Raw genomic sequence first — 22,948 nt, 5'->3', positions numbered from 1 at the left:
ATCCTTTGGGTATATACCCAGTAATGGGATTGCTGGGTCAAATGCTATTTCTGGTTTTAGATCCTTGAGGAGTTGCTAAATTGTCTTCCACAATGGTTGAACTAATTTACACTCCCGCAAGTGGTATAAAAGCATTCATATTTCTCCATATCCTCTCCAGTATCTGTTGTCTCCTGACTTTTTAATGATCACCATTCTAACTGGGCTGAGATGGCATCTTGTGGTTTTGCTTTGCATTTCTCTAATGACCAGTGACAATGAGCTTTTTTTTTTATATATGTTTCTTGGCCACATAAATGTCTTCTTTGAGAAGTGTGTTCATATCCTTCACCCACTTTTTGATGGGATTATTTGTTTTTTTTCTTGTAAATTTAAGTTCTTTGTTGATTTTGGATATTAGCCCTTTGTCAGATAGATATATTGTAAAAATTTTCTTCCGTTCTGTAGGTTACCTGTTCACTCTGATGATAGTCTCTTTAGCTGTGCAGAAGCTCTTTACTTTAATCAGATCCCATTTGTCAGTTTTGGCTTTTGTTGTCATTGCTTTTCATTCAGGACATAGGCACAGGCAAAGACTTCATGAGTGGTTTGATCTTTTTTCTATTTTTATTTAATCTTCTGGGAGACTCTCCTGAATTTTATATTTTTAAAATGTATTTCTCTTTTTTATGTTGGCGATCAAACCTTTTTAATCTTAGTTTGTTCTTTTTTCATAGTATCCAGTTCTTGTCTAATGAAAGCAATGTATTCTTGAATCTTTTTGAGGATGTCAGAATTTCTGCAAAAATGCCTTTTTTTTGTAATGTGGCTTTCTATTTTGGAATCAGCTTTTTCTGTTTATCTTGATTAGAGTGTCTCATATTGGAATTTATTCTAAGTGTATGGGAATCTTTGGTTTTCTGTTTACGTTTTAGGGCAAAGCAAATGCCATGACTGGGGTTGTAACTTACATTGTGGTGAAATCAGCTGTTTCACAAATAGACTTGATGGATTTCTTCTGCATTTTAGCCTTATGTCTCACTCCCACTCCTATGGTATTCCAGTTTTCAGATTTCTGAGCATCTCATAGTTCTTCTAGGCAACCTATCTCCATTGCTGTCACTAACTCTCCACCCCATTTATTTTGCTCTAAGCTAACCCCTTTGGACGCTTTTCATCTGTTAGCCTGTCTCCACTTTTCATCTTCCAAAAATTTGTTGAAATTTTTTATCAGTTTATGACCATTTCTTATTCTTATTTTACCTTATGAGTTTGTACCAATTTTCATTCCTTTACTAACATTTTAATAGACTTTTGGATGGAAGAGAATATAGATACATGTGCATAATCTGCCATCTTTATCTGTAGTCCATATTAATTTTTAAATACACATTTGTCTGACCTGAAATTTGTAGACACACAATTATTATTTATTTATAGTCTACCTCATTTGTAAACACATTTTTAGTGCATTTGTATAAGGTGCCTTTAGACATGTACCATTTCTCTGACAATTTTCTCAATATTTTAAGGTACAAACAGGTCAAACATTTAAAAAATATTTTTCAGGTTGTAACTTACTTCAATTATTATGTTTTTTCTAAAAACAACTCTGTAAATAGGCATTGCCACCATCTCATTTTACAGATGAGAAATGGAGATTCCACGAGAGTTAAATGATAAGCTTAAGATAATAAAAATGGGGGAAAAATTAAAAATAAATAAATAAATAAATTAATTAATTTAAAAAAAAACTGGTGAATGTTGACTTGATTAGATCCAAATTTAGGTTCAGCAGTACATGTGCAAGTTTGTTATACAGATAAATTGCATACATCATGAGAGTTTTGTATATAGATTGTGTCATCACCCAGGTAATAGGCATGGTACCTGAATAGGTAGTTTTTAATCCTCGTCCTCCTCCCACCTTCCACCCTTGAGTACCCCCAGTGTCTACTGTTCTCTTCTTTGTGTCTGTGTGTACTCAATATTTATCTCCCACTTATAAAGGATAATATATCGTATTTAGTTTTCTGTTTCTCTGTTAGTTCACTTCGGAGAATGGCCTCCATCCATGTTGCTACAAAGGACATGTTCTTTTTTAAGGCTGTGTAGTATTCCATGGCATGTATGTACCACATTCTCTTTATCCAGTCTACCATTGATGAGCATCTAGGTTGATTCCATGTCTTTGCTATTGTGAATAGTGCTGCAGTAAACATTTGTGCATGTGTCTTTATGGTAGAATGATTTATATTCCTTTGAGTGTGTACCCAATAATGGGATTGTTGTGTTGCATGGTAGCTCTGTTTTAAGTTCTTTGAGAAATTACCAAACTGCTTTCTACAATGCCTGAACTAATTTACATTCCCATCAGCATTGTATACATGTTCCCTTTGCTCTGCAGCCTCACCAGCATCTGTTATTTTTTAACTTTTTAATAATAGCCATTCTGACTGGTGTGAGACAGTATCTCATAGTGGTTTTAATTTGTATTTATCTAATGATCAGTGATGTTGAATATTCTTTCATAGGCTTGTTGGCCACATGTATATCTTCTTTTGAAAGTGTCTGTTAACCTTCTTTGCCCACTTTTTAATGAGATTGTTTGTTTTATGCTTGTAAATTTGTTTATCTCTCATGCTACACTATGTCTCTTAGACAACACTTGATAAAACCAAATAAATACAACAGCATAAATAAATAAGGTAATCTGTTTACAGAATAAATTTCTACTTCCACAGGGCATGTGCACTGCTTTAGTTTTCAGCTTGGTTGTACTTTTTGATAATATTTAAAACTGGTCCTGAATATTTGATAAGGGTATGACAGCCCTAACTTCTCTCATCAAACTCTATGGATAACTTATACTGAAAAAATAAATCATGTTGCGTAAAAGAAAAGCCGTTGTTTCCAAAGTAATGGAGGAAAGGCCACGGTGCAATCAGACAATTTTAATTGTCTTCGACTATTATATATCTTACTATATTTTAGGTCAGATAATTTGGCTCGTAACATTCAAAACTGTATTAATTATGGGATTTTACAACAAGATTATGTAGTGTATGTTTGCCAATTGGGGAAGAAAGATAATTATGCTTGAATGTAGGTCACATTTAAGAAACTCTCTTAGGCCTATGGGAACCATGTTTCCTTAAAAATCAAGAGTTAATGATATTAAAGAGAATGGTGCCACCTCTCATCCCGTGACCCAGTTCTTTTGGTCAGAGATGGTTTTTACTTTATTTGATGGCTGTGCTTAGGAGTAGAAACTTGCATAATTTCCCCTAGGGCAGTTTGGATCAGTTGTGGTAGCTACTGAATTGGATATGTTGGTTATAAGAAACTGGTGGATGAAGCATCACTAATGTGGATATTTACAGGTACATTTCCAGGGCTGATGTCATAAGCAGATAGTTCTCTTAACTGGCCCCAGAGTTGGATACAAATATTGATTTTTATCTGAGAGGGTGTTAGTCAACTATGCAGTTGCTTTATTCTTTGTCCATGAAAAATTGTTGATATTTTAAAACCGTCAGTGTTCTCTTTTGTTTTCCTGAGCTTTTTTTTTTTTTTTTCCTTTGGTTTAAGCATTACCAAATGGCAAGTTTAAAGAATTTAGATTTAAAACAGGAGTGAACTAGGAGTTCATATAAGGATCTGATATAATTTTGTAGCCTCTGAGAACTCTGTTGTAACTACTTAATCATTTAAATTGAGCTCTTAAAAAAATGCTCTGCTTACAAATTTCCACTCTGCTCAATTCCACTGATCATTGCCAGTAAAAAAGGTTGCAATAGAACAACAGACTGTCTAAAATTTATTGCATTATACAAAAAGAAACATAAGGTTTTCTAATGCTGTAGCTGGATGTCCCAGTATTGGGGATAATTTTATAAGATTTGTAGCAAAATAGATCTCAGCTCCCAATATTCAGAGCAAAGCTTTGATTTTGCCACTGCAATTTAAGTGGTTCAACTTGTGTTGGGGTTCAGGCAAATTGCTTTTTAAAAGACAGAGAGAGTGAGACATCAAAATTTTAATTTATGATTTTAATTGGGCTGTGATTTTTTTTGTCTGAAATGTGTGTGTTTGCAGTTATTTTCATCTTCGCCTTATCTTATTACTATTGAAATATTATCATTAACTACAGAGCCGATGAAACATTCTGAAGAAATTGATAGCTTATATTTCTCTTTGTCTCTTTTCCAACTTTAAAGAATTAAGATATTTGAATAAGCTGCTTTAAATGAACCAATACTATAAGACATACTGTACTTTAAGATGCTTGGGCATTTTGCAGTGCAGACGCCAATCCTTGGAAGGACATACAACACACTAGGGATATCTGGGTCCATGGAAAAATCTAGCTCCTGAAGTAACTGATTGGGTTCTCCTTTTCCCAGCAAATAATTGGCCTGCAGCACTAATGCTTAAGTAGCCACGTAGTTTAATATATATTTCCATATCCCCTTTCTTCCCCTGAGTTTTGTCAAACTAGCTTTCTCGAACTAGTTTGATTATAAGGCTCTTAAAGGGAAGGAAGCCTTGAATCTTTCTCTCAGTTGGCATTGCCCTGAAATTCACATGCTGGTTACTGAAGACAGCAAAGGCTCACGGCAAGCTGTGGATGGCCTGGATGAATCTCTTCGCTGCGTCTCACAAATTTAGACTAACTAACTAACTATATATATATATATATATATATATATATATATATATATATATTATACACAGGTCCATTTAGCTGTTAACTTTCTCTTCAGAATTCTCTTGTGATGATGTCTGAGTGGTGTATGAGTTCCTCTGGGCTTTGAGGTTTACATGAATAAGAACTCTAAGATCAGCATTTAACGACAGGTAAGCTGCGGGACAGTAATCCAGCTGCTGCTTGTCTTTTGGGTGTAGTACGTTTAGCAAATCCTGTTGACTATAATTCTAACTGGGTGGCTCTTGCTGGAACTTTGGGGAAAAGATGTAATCTCAGGCCAAGGGCGCATGGAGAAAGTACTCCAGCTATTCTTGAAACTACTCAGATCTCAAAGCAAGAAGTATGAGATTTATAGGTTTCCCAGACTGATCTCTACTCAAAGGTTATGGTTGGAACCCAACCAAGATAGTAGAAACACTGTTTTCATCAAGCCAGACATTGCTCAAGTTTACAATGCAGGATAAAGAAGAAGTAATAAATGTCATGTTTTAAAGACATGTCTAATTGCTAGGGGGTCACTCAGGTAGCAACACAATAGATCTGCCCCAGTGGTCTAGGCAAAGGCATTCTCAAATGTCAGAGAAGAGTAACACTTAGAACAGGGAAAGGATTGTGTTTGGCTCAGTCTCCTTTAAGTCTTTTTAAATACCTAGATGACTGTCAGGCTGTGTACATGACAGGATAAATGCAAGTGCTTCTGAGACCTGAAGGCTCTGTAAATAAGGGGTTTGGGGTAGATCTAAGAGAGTTTGAGGTAGCAAAAATGATGGGAGTGGGATAAAGAGTATCACAGAATGAAAGTCTAATTCTGGTGAAAGTAAGTTAAGAATCCTACCTTTCCCTTTTTGAACGACGTTCACTGGTTTTAAGTGATAATTGTGGAACCTCTTAGAGAAAAATCTCAGACTCCGGAGCAAGTTGTCTGTCTTAATAACCAACAGAACAATTATTTCTTAGAGGAGATGCATAATTTTTGGATGGTTCTTAATTTTTAGAACACTGCATTTGGTAATCCTATTATAAAATTTTGGATATATATTGCACCCCATAAAATAGCTACAACAGTTTAGATTTTTTAAATGGCCACAGCCATGATGTGCTGCAGCACTTGGATTTGGTCCATAATGCTTCGCAATCCAACAGCAATCCCTAGAGCCCAGAGCCCTGGGACTGTTTCCAACAAAACAGTAGGTCAGCACTGAAAGAGAAAGAAGTGGTTACCTACATTGCCACAAATGGAAATGAAAGAAGAGACATGCTTATCGGGATAAATAAATTCAGTCTTATTATTAGAAAAGAGGTGGCAAGTGGGTGGAGGAAAAAATAGGCACAGCAATGACATTTACTGAGCACCTACTCATTGTCTCACACATTATTAGGTGCCTTAATTCATTACTTCAGTTAGTCCTTACAAAAATCCCAAAGGTTTTATTACTGTCAGTGTTACAGATAAGGAAACTGAAGAGAGAATGTATTAGGCCATTCTTGCATTGCTATAAAGAAATACCTGAGACTGGGTAATTTATAAAGAAAAGAGATTTAACTGGCTCATGGCTCTACAGACTTTATAGGAAGCATGGTGCTGGCATCTGCTTGGCTTCTGGGGAGGCCACAGGAAGCTTACAGTGATGGTGGAAGGCAAAGGGGAACAGGCAAGTCACGTGGCCAGAGTAGGAGCAAGAGAGAGAGAGTGGGGTTGGGAGTCACCACACACCTTTAAATGACCAGATCTTCTGTAAATTTACAGCACGAGCTCACTTAACACCAAGGAGATGGCCCAAGCCATTCATGGGGGACCAGCCCCCATGATCCAAACACCTCTCACCAGGCCCCACCTCCAGCACTGGGGATTACAAATCAACATGAGATTTGGGCAGGAACAAATTTCCAAATTATACCAGAGAGGTTAAGAAAATTGACCAAGGTCACACAGCAAGCAGGTGGTGAATATATTTTGTTAGCTCAGGTAACTGACTCTAGAATTTATGCTCTTTTTTTGTCTGTCACCGTTGAGTTTTACTCTCATGACTTGTTATTAGTGACTACTGTAGATCGATAACTATTTAGGTCATCTCTGCTGTACAGTGGTCATGGGTGATTGAACCAGTAATTAATCATGTGTCTTTGGGTTTATTCACTCATTAAACAATGACTTGTTGAGCCCCAATTATGTGACAGCTACTGAGTTAGGTAATCGCACTGTAGCAGGGAATAAGAGAGATGCAATTCCTGTTGTTATGAGCTTATACTTACTACTTACGTGGAAACAGTAAGCAAATGAAGAGGTGAACACATTGAAGTCTGTGAAGGGATTACTTCAGTGAGTGGAACCTTAATGCAATCCAATACTCCAGACTGCTGCAGGAATGAGATGTACCGGCAATCTGAATGGTTTTGTAGACTTATATAGACTTTGTCAAGAATTGGATCTAGACTCACTTCATGGCAAATCTCCACGTGACAATGGCCATATTGTTTCAACTGCAGACTAGTTTCCATAAAACAGTACCCCTCATTCTTCTGTATATATGTCCCTCAAACTGTTACTCCTTTAATTTTTTTCTAGTCTTTTCTTTTGGAAGACTTTGCTAGGTTTCACTGGTGCTAAAAAGGAAGTAGTAAACCACTCAATAGGGGTATGCCATCTCTATTTTGGAGTGAGGGTGCTTTTAAAAAAATGGGACTGGGTTTTTTTTCTTTTAAAGGTCATGCAGTACTGATTTAGAGTGCTCTCAAAGATGTATATTGATAAAGCAAAAAAATAAAATTTGAATATGATTGCTATAATAACATTTATTTTTAAAACATCTATCAAACTTGGGTAAAGATAATGTGGTACTTCTACACCATGGAATACTATGCAGCCATAAAAATGAGGTCATGTCCTTTTCAGGAACGTGGGTGGAACTGCAGGCCATTATCCTTAGAAAAGTAACTCAGGGACAGAAAACCAAATGCCACATGCTCTCACTTATAAGTGGAAGTTAAATGATGAGAACACATGGACACATAGAAGGGAACAACACACACTGAGGCCTTTCAGAGAACAGAGGATGGGAGGAGGGAGAGGGTCAGGAAAAATAACTAACGGGTACAAGGATGAACACTTGGGTAATGAAATAATCTTTACAACAAACCTCCACGGCACAAGTTTACCTATATAATAAATTTGCCCATGTACCCCTGAACTTAAGTTAAAAAAACTATCAAACAATACTGTATATTTTTAAAAGTTGTATAGATACACAGAAAAAAGGTCTAGGAGTAGGCATAGCAGATCCTGGGGAGGAACCTGGAATTGCAGCTGGTGGCCAAATGGATATACTGTTAATGTATTTTACAGGGAGAAAGTATTCATGTGTTATTTTTATAATAAAAAATAATGTGAGAAGAAGTAAATTGACTGGAGACCAGCTGGGAGTCTGCTGTAGTATTCCAGAAGAGAGATGTTCCTGGCCTGGAATAAGAATGGAGGCAGTATAGCCTAGTGATTGGGAACAAAAGGCTCTGATTCCAGACTGCTTGGGCTTGAATTTCTGCCCTTACCCTCACCATCTGTGTGCCAACTGGAAACATTACTTAACCTCTTTGTGTCATGGCCATTTCATCTGTTAATGGCTGTGAACAGAATATCACCTACCTAATAGGGTTGTTGTGATAATTAAATGATTTAGAACATGAGAAATGATTAGAGCAATGCTTGGTACATAATAAGTCCTCTGTAAATATTAGCTACAATTACCTATTTTAGAAGGGATAAACAGCATTGGCTGGGGGGAAATGGAAGAGTGATGAATAACGGAAGATGCTAGTACAGTAGACTCCAAATTGGTGCTGAATACCTTGTGGGGCCTTGTGAGTCATCATACTTTTGACCATCTCTATGCTCTGAGGTCATGGGGTATAGAACATTATGATGACCCTAATAATTCTATGGCAGATACTGGATGTTGCTTTTCTAGTCGTGAATTACAATCTGGAATGAGATGGTCACATCCCTTAGCCTTTCCGTATAGTTCTATAATGAGTAAGTTGGTAACCATGCCCCTTATCTTTAGTGCTTAGATTTCTTTTGCAATTAATAAGGTGACTGTACACATTTCAGCAGACATAAAATGCCTCCTGTCCTCTTTGCTCTCCTCAACCCTATTGCATTGTCAGCCACTAAGTCTGCTTGTCTGAATAATGTTATGGAAAACAAGAGGAGTCAAAGGAAAAACCTATTTCCTCTCGGGGTCTGTTTGTATGAAAACCCAAAGATAAATATCACTCTGGGTGAGGCAGGGAAAGGTCCTAGCACACTGCCTCCTTCTCTGAATTATTTTAAGGATCCGATGAGGGAAAGCATGCTTTGAGGAAATGTCCAGCACTGCGTACATCAGTAGTCTACTGGCTTTCCTTCTATTTGTCCTTTTAAAAAATTCCTCGTGAAAACACTATAGAGAAAATTCTAGATGGCTGCTTCCTGAATAAACAGGCTTCACTGAGTTAATATTTCTCTTAGTTTTGTCTACTTATCTTTGAATATACTGACTATTGAGTAATTGTTTAAACCTTGGCATTTTATTCATTTCAATTTGGAGATCACTGGTAGGACCATAGCTGAACCTTTGGAAAAAGGACAAATATTTTTAAAAAGAGCAAATGTTTAATTTAGGTATTAGTCTCCCTTCTCTATCAATTGTCCCCCTATGCATTTTTTCCCATTATGACCTTAAATGAAGTTTTTGTGACATTATCTGTTCAGGAAGCTCTTTGGGCTCTCCTAGAGGCTTTCATTTGGCTTCTATTCACCTTAGTTTGGGTCCTAACCTAGCCCAATGTGGAGCCTCTTAGATAAATAGTCAGTAATCTACAAATGATAACCCCAAATCCATAACTCTGCCCTTTCTCTATGCTGGCCCATATTCCAGACGATCATGCCTTCCTGCTTTCTACGTAGGAACAAGAGTCCTTTTGATACTATTCATATTCTTTTTATTTTTTTATAAACCAGGAATATGACTTTACATATTTCTGCTTTTTTTTAATATGAATTTTTCTAATTCATATATCGGGTAATACCTTAATATGCTATGATACATTTGAAATGAAAAGTTACTGATATTTTGTGAAATTCGAAACCATGTTTTTTGGAAACACTGCTGAGATAGAATTGGCACACAATAAAACACACATATTTCAAGTGTACAATTTAAAATCTGCTTTTGAGCAATAAACCCAATTTATTTTCTTCAGCATCTCTTGTTTAGGTACCAGTGTGTCTTTCTTCTTGTCTTCAAAGCTAAGCTTCTTACGGGCATTGTCTTAACTTGCTTCGTTTAATTACTCACTTTCCAGTAAAGTGTGTTCTTAATCCCTCTCAGCCAGGTTTCTGTTCTTGCTATTTAACTGAAATTGCTGTGGCAAGGCTCACCTGCCAAATCCTGTGGACATGTTTCTACTCTTCCCTTACTTGGATTCTTTGTGACACTGGTCATTACTGGCCATTCTCTCTCACCTTGAAATTTTAAACTTCTTGGCATCCGCAGTGACACACTCACCTGGTCCTCCTCTGACCACTCACAAGGTTCCTCCCCTACCTGCTCCTTCCACCTGACCCTGATGTAACAGCTTTCCCATGGCCCTACCCTTTTTCGCTCATCTCCTCAAGCTTTCTTCCTGCTTTCCCCGAGTGAGCACTTGCTCTCAACTTGTTAGTCATACGGAGCACAAGTTGAGTTACAAATGAATGATTTTAGCTTAGACCTCTTTGCGAACATTCAGAAGTATGTACATGAACTGCTTACTGGACATTTCTACCTGCGTATCCCGTAGATGTAAAATTCAGTATCTTAAAAGCTCACTTAGTTATATACCCTCAAAAACCCTCTCTTCCTTCTCTATTTCCTGACCTAAGACACATGCCTTCCCAGTGGGCAGCTTACAGTGTTGACTGGGGAAACAAAATACCAGTGCATAAAATAATCTCAAACAAGCTTGTGTTGTTTAGGTCTGTTTGGTTTCATGAAGCAGCCAGGGGTTCAGTGGTACTGCACAAATGTCCAAGAACAGAACTTTAGAGAATGACGTCTTGTGGTGGAGCAGAGCTGACAGTTGCAAAGTGTGTTCAGAAAGGCAAGAACATTAACGTTAGAAAGGAGTTGTCAAAAAACAAAACAAAACAAAACAAAACAAAACCCTTCACAGAGCTGTTGCTGCTTCATTTCTTCACCTATTCAACTGATGCTTGTTGGCGTTTTCTGCGTGCCAGGAACTCTAGGTTCTGGAGAACCATTAGTGGACAAGAGGCATGGCTCTGGCTCCCACAGAGCTTATATTCCACCAGGAAGAATCAGATGGAAAATATGGAAAACATTTGTGGAAATACTCATTTAGATACAGATAAATACTATGAAGAAAATAATGGAATGTAATGAACTAAAAGTGATAGGAAGCTGGGAAGGCCCTTGTAGACATCATGGTGAGGAAAACCTCTCAGAAAAGTGACATTTGAACTGTGTGTTGAATAAATAAATGAATCTTCCTCTCTTCCGCAGCCCTGGAGAGGAAAGGTTAAACAACCAAATCAAGCCATTCAAAGGATTCCACAGAGCAGATGGAACACTGAGTTTATTAGGGCCTCTACAATGCTTAAGAAGCAAATCTTTTTGTTTCACTTTCTTTCTTCAACATTTGAAATAAGATGCAGACTCAAAGAACTTTTCTTTCTGACGCAAATACGGTGGGTGTGCTTGCAACACAGAGAAAAAATACTCTGAGTGAAGAGACCATTCTCTGTAGTTTCTGAAGTCCAAAATCCTTAGCGATGAAAAATAATTAATGGTATCCTCAAATCCTATGGGGCTTTCAACATATGAGGGAAAAATATAACAGAATCGTCTTGTGACTGGCATCCTGAAAGTTTATTCAGGGAACTGAATTCAGGATGTTGGGAATGTAACCATAACTAAGACAAATTTGCATAAAGGTCTTATCTTCTAGTTGGAGAAAGTAGGTAATAAATTAGTAAACAGGAAAATAAAAACAATGTCTGAGAGTGATAATTACTATTTATAAAATAAAGGGGGAGGATAAGGGGATAAAAAATGGAGAAGGAGGAGCAATTTTAGAAAAAGAATCACCTCCTGGGAAGTGATTTTTTATTTTTTGAGATGGAGCCTTGCTCTGTCTGGAGTGCAGTGGCATGATCTCAGCTCACTGCAACCTCTGCCTCTTGGGTTCAAGCGATTCTCGCGCCTTAGCCTCTCAACTAGCTGGGATTCCAGGTGCGTGTCACCATGCCCAGCTAATTTTTGTATTTTTAGTAGAGATGGGGTTTCACCATATTGGCCAGTCTGGTCTCGATCCCCTAACCTCAGGAGATCCACCAACTTTGGCTTCCCAGAGTGCTGAGATTACAGGCATGAGTCACCATGCCAGGCCCAGGAGGTGATATTTGAGTGGAGACCTGAGAAGTGAGGAGATGCCAGCCCCATGAAGGAGGAGCCTCAGGGAGAGTGCCCCTGCAATGGCCGCAGCATGTGGGAGAACATTGAGTTGAAAATGAGCGTGGTGGGAAGGCCAGTGTGGCCGGGGTGGGGTACAGTGTGAAGGAGGTGAGTGATGAGGCCACCTGAGAAGAAGGCAGGACCTTGTACGTGACAGGAAGAAGTTAGAAGTTGTACTAAGTGCAGAGGGAAACCAGTGAGAGGTTTGGAGCAGGAGAGTGACATGGTATGATGCAATTAACCTTTCAACAGGATCACTGACCCTGATGCGGAAGATGGAAGCAAGGGTATGTTTGGATCCTGGAATGGTTCTTGACACAAATAAGGCATTAGAGAAATATTTCTTGAAAGAAGTCATCAACCAACAATCCATTAAAAACTAAGACAGTTCTGACCTTTAAAGAGATGGTTTTCTTATTCCCAAGATCAGTGTTATCCGGCATTTTCAATGGATACAGCTTGTTGTTCACAAGATACAGGAACAAATGTTTCTTCACTTTGAAGAAGCAGGGAGTCAGCTGGCCGGGTGTGTGGTTTATTCGGCAGAGGCATAATTTCTCACTTCTATACTTTGCTATTTACAGTGCACCATTTTTATAAACACAGCATTTAGGCCAGAAAGGGAAGTCCCTTTGGCCTGTACAGCTCTTATATCAAGAGAAAAATTTCTCCCAAGTTTTCTCATCATTCTGAATGAACTAAGGTCCTCAAAAAGTGCACACTCAGTTCTCTTGTTGGAGACAAGATTTATAAACAGTTTATGCACCACATATTTAGTTTTGCTACAGTGGCAGCAGCAGGATAAATAAGATGAGGCCTTTTTGTTCAGTGATCTAAAATGTAAGAAAATGAACGTGCACTTGCATTGTTACGGGGAAGGAAAGAACATCATTCCTGAAGAGTGCTGAGCAAAGTTTCATTTCCTAAGCTCTTATCTCTTTGCTCCTCTTTTGGAAAGCCCATAACTCCCTTTGGGAGATATAATTTTTCTCGAAGAGTAAGGAAAAAGAACTAAGACTCACTCTCATTAGAGAAGCTGGAAGTCTTGGTTCCTGGTTTTCATGACTTTTCATTTCTGTTTGAAGATGTGTAGTCTTGGAAAACATTTCATGCTGACCGTGGGACTTTCTGCTTGAAGTTTTCAAATGATGGAGATGACCATGTGAAATCCTCTCTTTAAAGAGCATTTTAGGAAGACAATAGGACTTCATGTTAGAGCCTGGGAGTTGAGTCTGGTCACCATTATACTTATTGTTTGGTTTTCAGCAAGTCACAGAAGTCATTGTACAGGACAGGGAAAATCCAGTGAATCTGGTGTTTGGTGATTGCCAGGCACTTTGACAGTAGTGATTGTTGGTCATTGTTCTGATTATCATTGTTTTCATTCTCTTGGTAGATTTCTTCTTTGGGTACTTGTTTTCCCCTACAGACTTACTTATTTGAGGTTTTTGTGCCATTCTCATTTTGCAGGAGTATGTTCTGGTTACTCAACTGAATATAACAAATATTTAAATTTTAAAATAAAATTACATATTAGAAAGGGTTAACAAGATAAGTTGTCATTAATTGAATCTGACGTAATTTGAGGAAAGAAGCAGAAAGAGAGTGCATACCACGAGTTAACAGAGAGTATGTAGCATGAATTCTGTCAGGGAGGGCCAGGGAAAAGCCTCCGTGGGGAAGTGGTGGCAGAGAGAAGAGCTCTGTTACCTGCACAGGGGTGAGACAGGCTGGAAAGGCCCTGGCCCCGAAGTAGGCTGACCCCCTGAGAAGGGCAAGCAGAGGACACGCAGGGGTCAGGCAGGAAGTCCAGACCAGCACGTACAATGTGTATCTGCTAAGTGCGGCAGTGGCCAGCATGGGATTTTCCAACATAGCTGTCAGCATCAGAGGACCGAGAGCAGAAGGAAGGGCAAGTTTCCACAGGCCCAGTGACGGGAGCACAGGGGTGAGTGATGATAACAGCTCCTGGCAGCCAGGCAGTAGCTAATCAGGGCCAGAAAATCTGACATGAGCAGCAGGGTCTCAGAAAGCTCCCCCACCACTACCTTCTACCCCTACAAACACACACAGACATGCACACACGTCTCCACTCTCTCTTCTGTTATAAGTTATAACTGCTTATTGAGCAAAGGCTCTAAAATCAGGTTGCTTGTTGGAGTCCTGGCTCCACCATGGAATGGCCGGGTGTCCTTGGGAGAGTTCCTCAAACCCTCTGTAGCATGGGTCTGTTGACTATGTAGGGCTCTCCAGCATTGGAGTGCTGTGAGGGGGAGGGGAATCATGTGTAGGAGGTGTGTGCCAGAACCTGGCACATAATAAATGCTCAACAAATAGGATGAATAGGAATGAAGCTAAGAGACCAGTCCTAGAGCCAAAACTAAGCTCACACATGAGAATCAAGATGGCTGCCACAACAGAGAGGTAACCTGGAGCAATGGCGAGCCTTGGCTACTCATGGACCTCAGAGGGTGGAGCTGGTTACCTTGACATCTCTTCTGTCTGAATTGGGGTTCATTTTATAGATTGGCATAGGGTTGGGCATCAGGTGAGGATCAGGGAGAGGGAAGCAAGGTGTAGAGGCCTGGCAGGTCCACAGTCCCACGGGGTCAGGGGACAAAAACACATAGGCAGGCTGGGAAGTCAGGTGATAAAGGCTGAGGCATGAGTGGGTCACTGGAAGGTAAGAGCAGCCATCCAGTCACCTCTAAGAAGTACTGAGGTAAAATTCCAGAGAATTGGAGGTTGGCTGAAAAGAGAAGCAGGATTGAGTGAGGACTCTTGGGAAGAGGGGAAGACTTAAGTAGACTGTTTAGAAATAGATGGTAGTGAGAGAGAAATTAAATAAACAAGCATAATTTATGGAAAAAGTTACAGGAGGGAAAGGAAGACAGGGATCAAGCGCTGGTGTGGAGTTATTTACGGAATGAAGGAATAATGATTCTTCGATCCAGTTGGTAGTTAATATTTGAGTGTAGATAGGTGGAGGAAGGGTGCAGGAGGAAGGGGGCGTTTCTCTCCCAAAAAGGGAGGGTGAAGATGGAGAGAAATAAAGAGGCAGAAAAGGGAGAAATGAGGAAGGCTTTCTCTGTTGGCATCATTCTGGAGGGGGTAGGGGAGGGGTGAGGTGGAGGCTGGAGGAAAAGGTGTCAGATAGTGACCATGGGGAATTTTTGAGGGAGCCAACTGGAGATGAATCACGCCATGGTTGTGATGTCTGCATATCTGGAATGCACCTACTCCAGGCTCAGGCTCAAATGGAAACCGAAAGTCACACAAACTAATGGCTTGACATAGCAAAACCAAGCTCATCCTCCCCCACTCCAGCTCAAACAAACCGCCTGCCCTGCTTGTCCCCACTTCCTGCGGTAAGCTGTCCCCTTAACACTCTTCTGTCGGTCTCACTCCCACCTCACTCTAGACAGGGCTCTCAGAGGTTGCCCTGGCAACCTGGAGGCCTGTGACCTTTTCTGAGTCACTTTTCTGGCCATCTTTGGAGAATAAACAACAACACTTTTCTTTTTGAAATGTTCTTCTTCCTTACCCTCTCTCCTCACATTTTGTGTGACAGATTCCTCGTCATTTTGCAGGTCTCATTTTAAAAGGCACCAACTCGGGCTTTCACGGACCCTACCAGAAGGTTCATTCCTGTCCTATGTTCTTACAGCATTTACCTCCTCTACCCCTCTGTTATATAAACAGGAAGAAATAGGCAATGGCTTTGTTCGTTTTCTGGGTCCCAGCTATCATGTAAGTTCCTTGAAGCCAAAACCTGCCCCAGAGGGCAGCAAGTAGTAAGTGCTCCATATATATTTGTAGAATAAATGAATGGGCAAGTAAATGAATTAATTACCATTCATTACGCTTATTCTTTCTCCAAATCTCTTGTTGCTGTGTATCCTTCACTGGTGCCTCTTCTTCCTCCTATGGTGAAATGTGCTTCCTCAGCCTTTTCCACTCAGAAGCTATGGCCTCCATAGTCGACCTGGCTACCCAGAACTAAAAGACTGGGACCTTCTTCTCTCTACCTGAAAAAGACAATCTAACACAGCTTCACATTAAACATCCAAGCACCACCTCCATGCTGGTCAGTTCTGTTTCTTCATGGGCTGTCTCTCCTTCGGGCCCCTTTGGTGTCCTTGGTTATTCTCTGTAATCATGCCATCCAATTTAATTCTTCCTTTTTCTGGCTGACCCATTTTCAGAACCTTCCTTCACTGATGCATGCATTATCTCTTCATGAATGGTTATTCTAACAGACAAAAAAAAATTCTTATAATTTCAAATTACTTCCTAGAATAAACTCTCCAGCTTCCTGACAAACACAAATATGGGGCATACTGAAGGCTGAAAAAAATGACCTGATGCAGAGGCCAGCTCTGAACATTGCAATCATGGAACCCAAGGCAGGAAACTGTCTTAGTTGTATTTGTTAAAGTGATGAACACTAGGTATCAACAAAGTGGGTGGGTCATATCGCAGAGAATGATCACTGCTCATGAGTCGGGTGGTTGTTTTTCGGAACATTTCCCCCAGCCTCTGAGTAAGCAGATGGAAAAGCTTCCTAGAGAAATATCTGTTTAAGATTGTGGACTCTGGAGCCAACTACATGGATTCAAATCCCAACATCACCCCTTACTAGTGGAGTGACCTCAATTAAGGCATTTGATCTCTCTGTAGCTTAGTTTTCTTGTCTGTGAATTGGTGGTAATAATCATACTTAAATAATAGGGAGGTTGTGGCTATTAATGAGTTAGGACATAAAGCACGTAGACATGTCCCTGGCAGATTGTAAGTGCTATCACAATTTATCTGTTAGTTATAGAGGCAGAGTCCAATAATAAAACAGAGGACTGGTGAAAGTGAAATTGGGTACAAAGGCTCTGAGCTCCAGATAGTGTTGTATGTGGCACAGGAGACTGGGGCTCTGTGAAGGGGAGTGTCTGGAATTGACACACCCAGAGCTAGTTGTGGAGTACAGGGTCAAGACCCTGAACGTGTGTATCCTTTGAGCTAAGGTTCCCACTGATCTTTGCATGCATTCCCTAAGTGTATTGATGAGTTTCCACCAGTTTCTTTTCTTCTTTTTTTTTGAGACAGAGTCTCGCTCTGTTGCCCAGGCTGGAGTGCAATGGTATGATCATGGCTCACTGTTCAATCAGTTCTCCTGCCTCAGCTTCCTGTGTAGCTAGGATTGCAGGTGCCTGCCACCACACCCAGCTAATTTTTTATATTTTTAATTTTTTAATTTATTTTTATTTTTATTTTTTTTTAGTAGAGACAAGGCTTCACCATGTTGGTCAGGCTGGTTTCAAACGCCTGACCTCAAGTGACCTACCCTGCTTGTCCTCCCAAAGTGCTAGGATTATAGGCAGGAGCCACCAAGCCTGGCCTCCACCTGGCTTCTGACGTGCGATCTCTTTCATTCTCCCTCAGGGTTGGAGCCCTTCTTGGAGTCCTCATCCCATCAGCTTCCTGTATCTTTTTGATCAAGACATACACATAAGGATAATACACGAGCCTCCCGAGGGTTCTGACAGGGGAAAGAGGAAACTTGGGTTGGGACTGAAGTCTGAGCAATTCTGTGGAGAAGAAGTTAAAGATTACTTTTTTTTTTTTCCATTTAAAATTTTCTCATGTCCTTTTGATTGCACACTTTTGTGTAATTAGGAAATCAGAAATTAGGGTTATTCTGGAACTCAGCCCACATCAACACCTCTAGAATTTTTTTCTCACGACCATTATGCCAGTACCTTAAATGTGTCCAAAACCTGTCTATTTGCCATTCCCCAAGCATACTTAAGAAAACTGTGGCATGTTTCTCTCCTTAACTTTTGGCCATTCCTCTTCCTCTGCTCTCACATATCCCGTAGTGAGACCTTAACTATCTCTGAAGCTTTCTTGTAATATGTTTGAGGGTCTCCACGAACATGCCATTTTTGTTGTTTAGACCAGCGTTTTTCAAATGTGCACACAAATCACCTATGGAATCATGGTCAAGTGCACATTATGATTCTGGAGGTCCTGTATAGTGCCCAACAATCTAATTTTGTATCAGTCCCAGCTGATGTTGATGCTATGTGTCCTTGTGCCAATTCCATGACTTACCTAAATTGATCCTATATCACAGTTCTCTCTAGCCCATTTCTCCAACTATGTCTCGAGCTAGTTGATGGTGGCATCAGTAAATATATACATGTTTATATCCTCCCAAATGCCTGGCACATCTCACATATTGCTGGTGCCCAGTAGCTATCTGGAATTTGCAACAAATGCTCAAACATTCTATTCTGTATCAGAGTGCACTTATGGACAGAACTTGTCTTCTCCCTTACCTCTCACCTCAACCCAGGACCCCATCTGCCACTAGAAGGAATCTCCTTCATATTAAAATGTTAATGATTTGAAGTGTTACCCCTATCAGAGTATTAAAGAAAAAAAGATAACCTGAGAGGCCAGTATTCACACATAGGATACAGCACAGTCTTTGCAATGCTTCTCTTGTTCTGCTAGGTAATTAATTTCATAGCATCTTGCTGAGAGGCATAGCTCTCCTGGGTACAGCTGAGCCAAGGGAGATGTGCTCCTGCCACAGAGTGCTATTCAGAAGTCTCGTAGACTAAAAATTCTTTACTATATGGCTAGCAGAATAATATGGAGGTTTAGAATCCTTTAGCTGCCTTGGCTTCTGAGTAACCCCTCACCCCATCTGGTAACCTGGAGGTGGTATTACTTTGCGGTACAGCTTCACAATTTCCTGCTTGTCCTGTAACTGCAGCGGGCATGCTGATTTTAATCATCTTGTGTTGTACATAGCATCACATGATGTGTTCAGTCTTCGAAAAGGAAGACAAAAATCCTTCCTTATGCATCTTGGTGGAATTGCCATCTCTGTCGTCCTGTGCTGCTCATGAAGCTTATGCTGCGTTCTGCTGTCGTCGCTGCTTTTGAGACCTTATAGTCATTGCACAACCAGCTGTCTATCCATGGCTCTATGTCAGTTCATTCTGATATTGCTGGGAAGAGAGGGATGAATCAGTTCACTTTCCATAGAAGGTCACTGATTTTAATTTTCTTTCTTTTTTTTATTATTATACTTTAAGTCCTGGGGTACATGCGCAGAACATGCAGGTTTGTTACATAGGTGTGCTATGGTGGATTGCTGCATCCATCATCCTGTCCTCTACATTAGGTATTTCTCCTAATGCTACCCCTCCCCTTGCCCCCCACACCCTGCTGTCCCTCTCCTAGTCCCCCACCCCCCAACAGACCCCAGTGTATGATGTTCCCCTCCCTGTGTCCACTTGTTCTCATTGTTCAACACCCACTTATGAGTGAGAACATGCAGTGCTTGGTTTTCTGTTCTTGTGTCAGTTTGCTGAGAATTTAATTTTCTTTATCATCTGAACTATGGCTTGCTGGAGAGCTCTCTCTGGCACACCGGGGACCTCTTTCATCCAACTGTCTTTCTGACCACTCAGCTCTCCAGTCTGTGCTCCTCTCTGTGGTACATGGCTCTATTACAGTCTAAACATACAAAGAAACTGAACTCTCATGATGGGATTCTGGGACTTTTAACACTTAGGCAGTAAAGACATATTTGAACAGAGGAGTAAGCTCTTCAGCTTACTCCATGTAGCCAGGTGTTCACTGCACCTATGTCTAAGTTGCACCCTGACCAGATGAGGCCATCTGATAGAATAAATCATAACTTTGGGAGCCACTTTGTCAGAGTAACCTCATGTAGAAACATTTCCAAATATAGTTTTTTTCTCTGGTTACTTAGAGCTTGTCACCTGGAGCCACAGACCTTTTAGAACTACATGTGATATAGCATGTAGGGCAGTTTGTAAATAGACTATTACAAAGTGAGACACAGAGGCCTTCGGTGCACTTTTCTTTACAGATTCCTTGCCCATCATCTCAATCCTCCTGTGTCAACCCTTAATTTTTATTCTGGCTACTTTAGTAATTATTTGCCTTCATACAGAACACAAGCATCTTTGCATTTGTGGATGGGTGGATCAATATTATACCTCATTCACTTTTGTGGGGTAGCATCAGGCTGTCACTTGGAGGCATTTACAATGACCTGTCTTTAAAGAGGATATGTTCAGGTTGTGGCCAAAGGTTCATCTCAAACCCTAGAAGTTGTAGGTGGAGACTATATCACAGGTTGTTTGAGAGAGGCCACCCTGGGGTAACTATTAAAAGTCTGAAGCAATAGCTATCATGTAGGCTGTTTCAGAAATTAACTTAATGTAAAAATAGAGGTCACCTGACTCGCTGAAGTATAAGGACAGGTAGCATATGGGCCCAAATTTGGCTTCAATTTCCCTTCAAAGTTAATGAGTGTTGCAGGTGCTTATCTAATCATGGCATTTAAACCAGTATGTTTTGCACATTCAGGGCTTTGCAATGAGATGCAATGTTTATTTTCTGTACTCTTCCCCACAGACTACAAAAATACCCTTTGCTCAACCCTGTCTAATCATTGCAAGTGTCAACAGTCAAAGCTAATGACAGGAGGTAGGTTTATGGGGCAGTAATCCAGCCTACTTGGCATAAAAGATCCATTCCCAGAAAAGAGGTTTGAGCAATCATCTGAACTTCAGTCTAACGAAAGGAGCTTTGGTGGCTTGGTGATTTTAAAATCATGATTCTTTGATCAGGTTGGTAGTTAATGTTTGAATGTAGATAGGTTGGGGAAGGTTGCAGTTGATGGCTACTTAATAAAATGTATAGAACATGAGTCTTAGCTTTGTCTCTTTCAAGATTAAGCGTAAACCTCCTGTGTGTGTCCCTCTCCATACCAAAACAATCAATGGTCACTCCTTAAATTAAGCTTTATTTATTAAACATTTACCAAATATCTTCTAAGTTTCAGGCATTGGGTTACACCTTTGAGAGTCAAAGATAAAGAAATATGGAATGGATTTTAACACTTCTCTATCGGATTCTGAATTCTTGCATCATAGTTGGCCTTAAGCATGATTCATATGCCTGGCTACTCAATGCAGGCTATTGCAGAGCTAGCTGCGTAAGAATTATCTTGAGAACTTGTTAAATATAGAGATTTGGGGGCCACAATCCCAGATATTCAGGTGTAACATACCTGGAAAGAAATACAGGCATCGGTATGATTTTTTAAAAAAGGTTCAGTGGTACTTTTAAAAAGTGTATTTATTTGTATGTTTCTTTCATCTCCTTGGTCAGCTTGAACTATCCAAGGTCATAAAAGTTGAACTAAATTATCCTTCTAATATTATAGTTTTGTTCAATTTCTTTATTTTTTAAATAGCTTTTGCTTCACGTATATTTTTTATTTTTAATTTTTACAATTTTCAAGTATATAATATGCTATTATTAAATATAGATACCATGACATACAATAGATACCTTGAACTTACTCTTTCTGTCTAGATAAAAATTTATATCCTTTGACCAACATCTCCCCAACCCCATCCCCACTTTCCTGAGCCTTTGGTAACCATCATTTTACTCTCTTACTTCTGTGACCTTTTTTTTTAGATTCCACATGTAAGTGAGAACATATGGTATCAGTCTTTCTGTGCCTAGCTTATTTAACTTAACATAATGTCCTTCAGGCTCATCCATGTTGTTGTAAGTGACAGGATTTTCTTAATTTAAAAAGTTGAATAGCACTCCATTGTGCATTTTGATCACATTTCGCTATCTGTTCATCTGCTGATAGACACTTAGGTTGATTCCATATCTTGGTATAATGTGCAAGCTTTTGTTAAATTAACTGTGAGTGCAAGGTAGAATTCTTTGGGTGGTTTTTTTGTTTGTTTGTTTTTTGGTTTTTCTTTTTGAGACAAAGTCTCACTCTGTCACCCAGGGTGGAGTACAGTGGCACAATCTTGGCTCACTGCAACCTCTGCTTCCTAGGTTCAAGCAATTCTCCTGCCTCAGCCTCCCGAGTAGCTGGAACTACAGGCATGTGCCACCATGCCTGGATACTTTTTTTTTTTGAGATGGGACACTGTTCTATTGCCCAGGCTGGAATGCAGTGGCACAATCTCAGCTCCCTGGAATCTCTGCCTCCTGGGTTCCTGCCTCAGCCTCCTGAGTTGCTGGGACTACAGGTGTCTGCCACCATGCCCAGCTAATTCTTTTTATATTTTTAATACAGACGGGATTTCACCATGTTGACCAGGCTTGTCTGGAGCTCCTGGCCTCAAATGATCCACTCTCCTTGGCCTCCTAAAGTGCTGAGATTACAGGTGTTAGTCACCATGCCCAGCCTCTTTGGACAGCATTTTAAAACAGCTGATACAAGATCTCCACTCCATAGCAATTAAATCAGAAACTCTAGACATTGGATCCTGGGCATTGACATGAAAAAAAAAAAAAAAAAAAAAAACATTCTCCAAAGCATGGTGATGGGGCTTTCATGCTAATATGTGAAATGTGCCTCCGTCAAACCTTGTTATGTCAAACAAAATTCTCCCCTATGTGAGTCCAGTGTTGAGACTCCTTGGAGTAAGTGTTTGCTGTTGATGAGGCAAAGCAAGGGAGATGCTGTCTTCTGGGACCCAGCGTGTGCTTTTTGACAATTTCTTCCATTTGTGTGGTTATTTCCAATTTTCAGATTCTTTTATGTGTCTACATAAAATCTTGCAAGCCCCTGGAAGAGACTTCAGAGACTGACTACACCACGAGTCAAGAACCATTTTCTGTAAAGGGCTGGATAGTAAATAGTTTAGGCTTTGTAGGTCATGTGTCATAACTACCTGGCAGCCAC

At 40.0% G+C, this 22,948-nt stretch overlaps 1 non-coding gene across 1 annotated transcript; it reads left to right on the top strand.

Annotated features, from left to right (window-relative positions):
* Window positions 1–22,565: 22,565 nt before the first annotated feature.
* On the top strand, window positions 22,566–22,665 carry LOC116528180. Its single transcript, XR_004258909.1, has one exon. It is a non-coding gene; the product is annotated as a small nucleolar RNA U13 (small nucleolar RNA).
* Window positions 22,666–22,948: the final 283 nt, after the last annotated feature.

The sequence above is a fragment of the Sapajus apella genome, unplaced genomic scaffold (assembly GCF_009761245.1).
Source record: "Sapajus apella isolate SASKATOON/1434 unplaced genomic scaffold, GSC_monkey_1.0 scaffold2, whole genome shotgun sequence".
Lineage (NCBI taxonomy): Eukaryota > Metazoa > Chordata > Mammalia > Primates > Cebidae > Sapajus > Sapajus apella.
This window is presented reverse-complemented; position numbering and strand designations above follow the sequence as displayed.